Here is a 10,000-nt window from a genome sequence, read left to right on the forward strand (position 1 = left end):
TTCGCCTGTCCACCTTGACGGGCATTTCCGGCAAAGTCGACGGCCGAGTTTGTGTGATTTGGACTTTACCACGAGTAGGACTATCGATAGTTTGCACATGGTCAATCACTTTCGCCTTGACATTGGTTCAAGGTTACAAAGTTATCAAAAAAAAAAAAGAAAAATAAGAAACAACAACCACCACACACACACACACACACACACACACACACACACACACAACTATTTTTCGTCTATGGTTAAGTAATTGGAGGAGGGGTGTGTGTATGAGCCAGTGGTCCAGAATAACGCCCCCCCTCCCCACCCTTCTCTTGGATACGACATGGAATAAACAAGTTTACTTTGGTCTTTGGTCGACTGGATTATAAACAACATTGACAACGTGAACTGATTTGAAAAAAAACCCAAACCTCCGGCGACATCTGACATAGCGACACCTGTCTGAAATCAGAACTGAATAGTGAACAGACGTTTGACGAACCAATATCTATCATCGCGTCCTGTGTATAATTCTTTCATAAATTCCACCAGCTACCGACCATAATCGGTCAAGCATACATGACTGTCATTCATCCAGCCCGTTCTTCGGATTCAAGTGTGTGTGTGTGTGTGTGTGTGTGTGTGTGTGTGTGTGTGTGTGTGTGTGTGTGTGTGTTTGAATAAAGGTCAGCTATATGCTATGTAGAGACTGTTAGAATTTACTAACATCTGAAACCCAAGGAAAATAGAAACCTTCACAATGCTTTTTTTTGTCCTTAAGTGGCGGTGGGGGTTGGGGGTTGGGGTGTGTGGGGTGGGAGGGTGTGTGTGAACGGGGTGGGGAGGAGAGGTGGGGAGGAGGGAGGGTATAGGGACTGTTAGGGGTGGTGACATTGTCTTCTTTGAGAGGTTAATTCCTGTCACCAACCATGACTGTCTGCCTGTAAACGCGGATACCTACCACTCCCCGCCACCCCACGCGCCCCCCTCCACTCCCCGCAACCCCCTCCACTCCCTGCAACCCCCCCTCCACTCCCTGCAACCCCCCCTCCACTCTCTGCATCCCCCTCCACTCCCCGCAACACCCCCCTCTCCTCTCTCTCTCTCTTGAAATATTACAGACATCCTAGTTTGTTCAGATTAAGTTTATTTATGTCATGCACAAAACCTGATGTTATACTTAATCCTTTGTTTGTTTTTGTACAAGGCTCACAGATTTAGAGAAACAGTCACTTCATAGTCTTCTTTTCCATTGTTTATTAATCAGCAAATATGTTATTGTCTTGTGTTGCTGTTTAATTACCCCGCCTTCATGAGGGGCTAAGGCCTATATGAATAAACCATTCATTCATTCATTCATTCATTCGTTCATTCATTCATTCTCTCTATCTCAGCGTTGAACCTGTTCTAAAACGAAAGCAGGTGCTAGAATAAGTCTTCCTGAGGCATGCTTTCTTTTTGTTTCTCCTCCTCCCCCTCCGCCCCCGCACCCCCACCCCTGTGTTGGCGGGGAAGAGGACAGACTGGCAGCGAGGAGGAAGGTAAGGGTGACTTCACAAGGAGCACTTGTTACGAACTGGGAGGTTCTCGTCCAAACAGTTTGTTTGCTTTGGATACATATAGCGGCACAGACAGAACTTTTATGGTCACGCGTGCACACACACACACACACACACGCACACACACATGGGCGCATGCACGCACGCGCGCACACGTACACTCAAACACACGCACGCATGCACGCACGCACACGTACACGAACTGACACCATTCGGACGTACGCACGCACACTCACTCATATGCTTGCTTCATTTTATCTTCTTTTCATTGTTATTTTTCTTCTTCTTGTTCTTCTTCTTGCTTTGAGCTGAACGATATTTCACCGAACAATGAAGATGCGTACATGCACCCATATAACATAATTCTATATACAGTACTCGGTTGACAGAAAAGTTGTTGAACTGAACAACGAACATGTGTACACGCACCCACACAACATGATTCTATGGATGTGGAGTGATGGCCTAGAGGTAACGCGTCCGTCTAGGAAGCGAGAGAATCTGAGCGCGCTGGTTCGAATCACGGCTCAGCCGCCGATATTTTCTCCCCCTCCACTACACCTTGAGTGGTGGTCTGGACACTAGTCATTCGGATGAGACGATAAACCGAAGTCCCGTGTGCAGCATGCACTTAGCGCACGTAAAAGAACCCACGGCAACAGAAGGGTTGTTCCTGGCAAAATTAGAAAAACCCACTTCGATAGGAAAAAAACCATAAAATTGCACGCAGGAAAAAAATACAAAAAATGGGTGGCGCTGTAGTATAGCGACGCGCTCTCCCTGGGGAGAGCAGCCCGAATTTCACGCAGAGAAATCTGTTGTGATAAAAAGAAATACAAATACAGATATATTACAGTATTCGGCCACGTATTTCAATTCCCCATTTCATCATTTTGGCCTTCAATAAAGTACAACGAAAGATGGCACTTTGGTTGTTTTCAATCAAATTTCTAGCCCGGCACATGCGTGCATATCAAACAAATAAACAAACAAGCAACTAGCCAACAGCTAGCAACTGAACAACAAAACAAACAAATAAATAGCTAAATAAAGAAATACAAAAATGAATAAATGAACAAACGAAAAAAAAAGACACGATAAAGTTTCTTTTCTAATTTGCATCGCTCTCTTGATTTCTTAAATATTGGAGACAATAAAGTATTATGTAACAAATAGTAAAGAGTGGTAACTCTCTCCATTACACAAGGTACACAACTTCTAGTCAGTGATGCTTACGCTACCGATTCAGCTAGCACGCAGGTAAATAAAAGGTACATTGGAACAAACCCAGACACTTCCTCATATCGTCTCCTGGCCTCATTATTTGTATAATTTAAAGTATTGTGTATTCTCTAACTGACGAATTTGAAGATGTACAAATTCAGTCCCCAAAACCACTCACTCTCTCATAAATGAAACAAACAAGTATGAGCTTTCCCTTTCTTCTTCACCTCACCGAGTATGCGTTTGTCTTCCGACGACAGAACATGTCACAAAATGGAAACAACCCTCCTATCCGAAAACCACTGACCCAAAAGTATTACAGTATTAGTGCAAGCGTCTTAAAAGAAATGCAACGATGCAAAAGATTATTCACTTTTGCCCGTTATCTTATTTCTTCTGTTACAGAAAACTGCCACGCGAAACCACGGACAACATGCACTCCCTCATTGGTCCGAAAGCACGTGTCTTTTCGCACGCTCAAGATTTCGTTCGGGGAGATAGAGTGGTGGTTTTGCCCGGAAGCTGTGATGTACGTGCTCAGTTCAGGACGACGAAGATGTCCTATTTCTTTTCTTTTCTTTCTTTCTTTCTTCGCACGTGTGTGTGTGTGTGGTCGCACCATTTCATGCCGTACCATAGCATACCCAAATGGTCTATACTATAGTATACTAAAGAGGAGTTGGCCCTTTTTGGGGCACGATAGCTTTGATAATGTTTGTTTGTTTACAAAATTTAATGAACTTGATTGCCGTGAATACACATTGATGGTTCTATTCTAATACAGAACTATACATATTCAACTTTTAAAGAACATTTTTGAAACAAACTCAGCGTAGGAAGGCTTTCCCCAAATGGAGCCACTTCTGTTCTTTTATTAACTTTTTCATAAAGGTAGTGTGTATTTCAAAATAGTTTCATATTGCTGCAATAGCGATATGCGTTCGTACAAAAATGGAAGTGTGATCAAACTCAAGTCTACAGTAGTGCATTAATGGACGAGGAAAGAAATAATTCTCTCTCTGTGTGTCTCTCTCTGTGTCTCTGTCTCTACATATCTCTCTCTGTCTCTTTTTCTCTCTCCATATATAAAGCAACAGGCTTAATCCTAACAGAAGCACATATACTGTCATGTTTATTGGCACGTCACACACACACGCACACGCACACGGACACACACACACATACACACACACACGCACGCAGGTCCATCGCAAAAATTAGATTTAATCCAAACTTGGGCCATCGTGCCCGATACAGGACCTGTTCAAACGCGCGTCCCATGGGGAGGGGGGGGGGGGGGGGGGAGGGTAATGAGTCAACACCAAACATGGCGGTAAGAACAGCATTTGAAAGCTGCTTTAAAAGTAGCAGGGTGAATGTTTTTAACTCACTCAGTACGGCCAGTCCTCTCTTCTCCTCTACACAGACCCCTCGGATGTCCAGTGGGTGTCTCAATGACCCAACCTTTAGCTTCCGTCGTCAGAACTGTGGTATTCTTTGTCAACATTCACCTCTTCAGTATAAGAGCCTTCCGCTTGCAATATTTTGATGATGGTAATTGGGATAAAACGCAGTTAACGTCGTCTCTTTTGCTGTTCGTATGGAGAGAGTTAATGCCGATACAAAGAAGAATATTGGCATCAACGGTTGCTTTGAAGCCAGGTTTTATTTGCTGTTCCCATACGCTTTTAGAGTATGAGAAAAAAAGAGAAGAAGAAGAAGAAAAAGAAGAAGAAGCGAGAATTAAATACAAAGTTCTTTGAGAAAGAGTGGTCATGAATGTTTTATGCAACTTGTAATATTTTTTCTTTCATGTAAAGTGCCCTGAGCTGTTAGAGAGAAAGGGCGCTATATAAATGTACATTATTATTATTATTATTATCATCATCATTGGCGAAAAAACGGTTGTCCTATGATTATTATCATTATTACATTATCATTAAGAAGAAGAAGAAGAAGAAACAACTAAACAAGCAATAATTAGCTCATTACTAGTATTTATGTCTTTCATGCATTCATGAATCTCGCCTTCAAACCAGTGATAAACGAAAAGTGCCCCTCACTTGGAACAGCAGACAGTTGTGGCGACCCAGTTATTTCCAGTTTCGGTTTCAGTTTCAATAAGGTGTCAATGCCGGCCGACTGATTCACCTTCACTTGTCCGCTGTTACAGAAGAAGAAAAAACGATTCAAAAAGATGCCTGACCCTCGCAGAAACCCAAGGAACTGACCACGCTTTGATAATGCCCAATATATGGGCCTGGAGGTAACGTGTCCGCCCAGGAAGCGAGAGAATCTGAGCGCGCTGGTTCGAATCACGGCTCAGCCGCCGATATTTTCTCCCCCTCCACAAGGCCTTGAGTGGTAGGCTGGACTCTAGTCATTCGGATGAGACCATAAACCGAGGTCCCGTGTGCAGCATGCATTTAGCGCACGCAAAAAGAACCCATGGCAACAAAAGGGTTGTTCCTGGCAAAATTCTGTAGAAAAATCCACTTGGATAGGAAAAACAATTAAACTGCACGCAGGAAAAAAATACAAAAAAGATGGGTGGCGCTGTAGTATAACGACGCGCTCTCCCTGGGGAGAGCAGCCTGAATTTTACACAGAGAAATTTGTTGTGATAAAAAGAAATAAAAGAAAAAAGAAATAATTCACACCATTAATCTGGAAATCGCCTTGTCCGTCATCCACAGATACACTAAAAAAACCGAAGAGACTACACTGGTAATCCCACGCACGATGCACTATCCCACACTAAACATATCAATTCTGCACCATTTCGTTATCGTTTATATTGTACTTTTATTTTATTTTATTTTATTGTTATTAATGCTAATTGAGGAGAGAGGAACAGGGAAAGTAGTGATGATTTAAGGCATGGGTGGGGTGGGGGAGATAATGGATTTTCGTCTAAAAAATCACAAATATGGATAGACGTTAAGCAAAAGAACGAACGAACTGCAAAGTACTGTTTGTACCGCATAATACTGTACAGTACAATACTGTGTTGTGTATTGTATTGTGCTTTCTTTGTGCTACATTACACAACACTACCTACATGTTGCTGCTTTACATCACATTCTGTCATGAGGCTCTCATGCTCCAGAAAAGTTAGGATGCGTTATTGTGTTCCTCATAAAACTCTGCTGCCCGACTCGTCCTCAGAAAGAAAAGATCTGAGCACATCACTCCTCTTTTGCAACATCTCCACTGGCTCCCTGTCTCACACCGAATAAAGTACAAGATCAGCACTCTATGTTATAGATGCATTCACAAAACTGCCCCTTCCTATCTCTGCGGCTGCCTTCACCTCTACACTCCATCTCGCTCACTACGATCGGCCTCGGATCCACTCTGTTTACGCATACCCAGATTCAAACACTCGACTGTTGGCCGCCGTTCTTTCTCTGTTTCTGGACCTTGCGATTGGAATGAACTTCCTTTTTCGCTTCGTCAAGTCTCCACACTCAGCTCTTTCAAGTCTGTCTTAAACCCCACCTCTTCCCAAAATAGCCTCCCTTGCCTGCCCTTCCTTGTCTTTAGTTTCTACAGTATTGGAGTTATGCATGCGTGTGAATGACTTGTGCGAAAGCGCTTTGATTTGTCTCTGCACAAGATCCAGCGCTATATAAATACCATTATTATTATTATTATTATTATTATTATTATAACCAGTTATATCCTTTGACAAAGTTTAGCAGCGGACGAATTTCTTATGAACAAACATGAAAAAAAAAACCCTCCAAAAAAACCAAACCTGTGGGCAGTGTTGTGCGTGTGCACGTTCATGTATGCACACTCATGCAGCTCCATTGTTTCAGAGCTGTGACAGGAGTTGAAACAAAAAGAACTACGTCATCTGAGCTAGAAATTGTGCACACACAGTTATCAGCAGTTGAGAGAGAGAGAGAGAATGAAAGAGAGAGAGAGAGAGAGAGAGAGAGAGAGGTGGGAGCGATGTAGAGGGGTGGGAGTGTGGAGGGGGGGCTTCGGGAGAGAAAGTGTGTGTGTGTGTGTGTGTGTGTGTGTGTGCGCGCGCACTGGACACATATACATATAGCCTACACGCGCATGTAGCTGGCTACGAGTCCATGTTTACGTGCTTGTGTATGTGTGTACACTCGCGCGCTTTGGTCAACGTGACCAACAACCGGGCGCGCCGGCGTGTGTGAAACAACGAAAGTTCACAGTTTAAGTCGTTTATTTTTATTTTTATTATTTTTTTTTTGCGGGACGACTGACGGCCAGTACACCGCTGCCTGTGTCGGTGACAGTGGGTCCGTGGTACAGCGATAAGATTACAGGGGAGCGAGGTCACCCCTCGGATCACGATTCGCTGATAAAAAATGGTCTGAAACTCGTCTGCCACGAACAGGCCTTACCTGACTGCCATCGACTTTTCGTGTGTGTGTGTGTGTGTGTGTGTGTGTGTGTGTGTGTGAGAGAGAGACTGACTGACTGACTGTTAGAGAAAAATATATAATGATTGAAACGTACACATACGCACACACTCTCACACACGCAGGTACACACACACACGCGCGCGCGCGCGTGCGCGCGCGTGCACATGCACACAACGATGCCTGCACACGCACGGACACACACAGCACACACACAGTTGTTTCACTCTAAATCATACCCACATGTTTTTCTTTTTGCATAATAATCGATGTGTGCATGGTGATCAGTGATGGGTGTGTCAGTTGTTTGTTCTTTCTCTTTGTTTTTTGCTGACGGGTATTTTATTTTAAGTGAGCCTAAAGAGAATTTTCTGTTTTGGTTGAAGCAGACAATAAATTATTTGGAATTGAATTGAATTTAATTGAGTTGAATTGAAATGACTGTCAAAATGGTTTTTAGAAAGAGAAAGACAGAGCGCTTATGAACTCTCCTGAGACAGACATACAGAAAGAGCAACAGAGAGAAGTAAAGAACTAATTAGAATCGTTTTTCAGGTTAACTCACAAGTAAGACAGAGTTTCAGTTTCAGTTTCAGTAGCTCAAGGAGGCGTCACTGCGTTCGGACAAATCCATATACGCTACACCACATCTGCCAAGCAGATGCCTGACCAGCAGCGTAACCCAACGCGCTTAGTCAGGCCTTGAGAAAAAAAAATATATAAGCTTACATAAATAAATAAATAAATAATAATTATGATATTTAAAAAAAAAGGTAGTAGTAATGAAAATAATGATAAAATAATAATAATAATAAATAAATAATTAAATAAATAAGACAACAATGATGATAAATAAGCAAATAAATATAAAACATGAAGACACACATTCACACATACACCCACACATGCATAACAGATATGCCCCAAAAACGCAGTTTCACAGATATGAAAGCACAGTCAAATACATATAAACGTACATGAGCTCCAACACACACACACACACACACACACACACACACACACACACACACACACACACACAGTAAGACAGAAACATGAAGGAGTCAAAAGTAACAGGCAGGTAGATATACAGGTAGATCGATAGGCAGACAGACAGACAAACAGACACACAGAAAAATAGATAAGACAAGAGAAAGACGGGGCGGGGGGAGGGAACAGAACTATCAATTGTATATTCTCTACTTTTAATGCGTGTGTGGAAGTATGCATTGTTCTTATTTTGCTCTACTTATTCAATATCAATCTGTTGATCTATTTAGTCGAGCTGCCCATCCATCGATCCACCCATTCATCTGTCCATTTTTATATATATAAATCTGTCTGTTTGTCCGTCCGTCTGCGCGTCCACTCAATCGTCTGTCTGTCTGTCTGTCCACTTGCTTGACTGTTGACTGTATGAATACACCTACATATGTCTATCTTTCTCTATCTCTGTCTGTCTTCACGAGTAGCATCTCTCTCTCTCTCTCTCTCTCTCTCTCTCTCTCACTGAATGCATTTTCAAGACTCTCTCTCTTGAATAGTCGTTATTGGTGTGTTGTTGTTGTTGTTTGTTTTTTGTTTGTTTGTGTGTGTGTGTGTGTGTGTGTGTGTGTGTGTGTGTGTGTGTGTGTGTGTGTGTGTGTAACTTCTTTGCCCCATTCATTCCCTTCATATCTTTGGGGCAGTTTAAACACTGACATTAAAGCTTCGGAGTTGCGAGTTATCTCTCTCTCTCTCTCTCTCACGGGGAAGCGAGTTCTCTCTCTCTCTCTTTCTCACCTTCTCCACACAGAGCATAGTAGCCTATGGAAAAGTACAGTACAGTACAGTGCAATACAAGAAACAAACACAAAATACACATATTTTGTTAATGGCCAGCGCACCCTCTGCCACACACACACACACACACACACACACACACACACAAAACGAATCAAAAGGATAAGTCGATTCCCTGGACATTATTTGGATCAGGAAATTTACAAAAATACAAACCGCTAAATGAAAACAGACAAACAAGCAAACATTTTGTTAGCAATATGTACCCTCACCTAAAGAATCTGGAATGATAACTAACCGGGTTTTGTTAACACGACAGACTCGCTCGCAAAAAACAACAACTCAAGTTCGTCGCAAAACAGAAAAAAATGATGTGATGTGGTAAGTGAAATGCTTATTTCACGGACAGTCATTTCAAAGTGCCGCATAAAGCACGGAGATGACATGACATTGGTCATAACGATGATGATGATGATGATGATGATGGTGAAGATGATGATGATGATGATGATGGTCTTTGAAACCGTAGTCAAAGCATAATGGCAGTGGCGTATGTTGGAGTCGTTCCAGTGACGTGTGTGTGTGTGTGTGTGTGTGTGTGTGTGTGTGTGTGTGTGTGTGTGTGTGTGTGTGTGTGTGTGTGTGTGTGTGTGTGTGTTGTGTGTGTGTGTGTCTGTGTGTCTGTGTGTGTGTGTGTGTGTGTGTTGAATCGAATCAGCGTGTTGCACATTTGGATCTGCCCATTCCTTGTCACTGACACACACTTCCGCATTATCAGCACCTGATAGTGCGACAATGGTGTCTTCTTTTTCTCAAAACGATTGTGTGTGTGTGTGTGTGTGTGTGTGTGTGTGTGTGTGTGTGTGTGTCTGTGTGTGTCTGTGTGTGTATGTGTGAATTCGTATTATCAGCACCTGATAGTGCGACAAAGATGTCTTCTTTTTCTCAAAACGATTGTGTGTGTGTGTGTGTGTGTGTGTGTGTGTGTGTGTGTGTGTGTGTGTGTGTGTGTGTGTGTGTGTTCGTGTGTGTGTGTGTGTGTGTGTGTGTGTG

General features: G+C 42.7%; 1 protein-coding gene across 4 annotated transcripts in view; it reads right to left on the reverse strand.

Moving 5' to 3' along the window:
• The window catches only part of LOC143281550 (uncharacterized), a 22,933-nt gene that overhangs the window by 10,758 nt on the left and 2,175 nt on the right, over positions 1-10,000 (reverse strand). The window lies entirely within an intron of this gene.

The sequence above is a fragment of the Babylonia areolata genome, chromosome 1 (genome assembly GCF_041734735.1).
Source record: "Babylonia areolata isolate BAREFJ2019XMU chromosome 1, ASM4173473v1, whole genome shotgun sequence".
In the NCBI taxonomy this organism is placed as follows: Eukaryota; Metazoa; Mollusca; class Gastropoda; order Neogastropoda; family Buccinidae; genus Babylonia; species Babylonia areolata.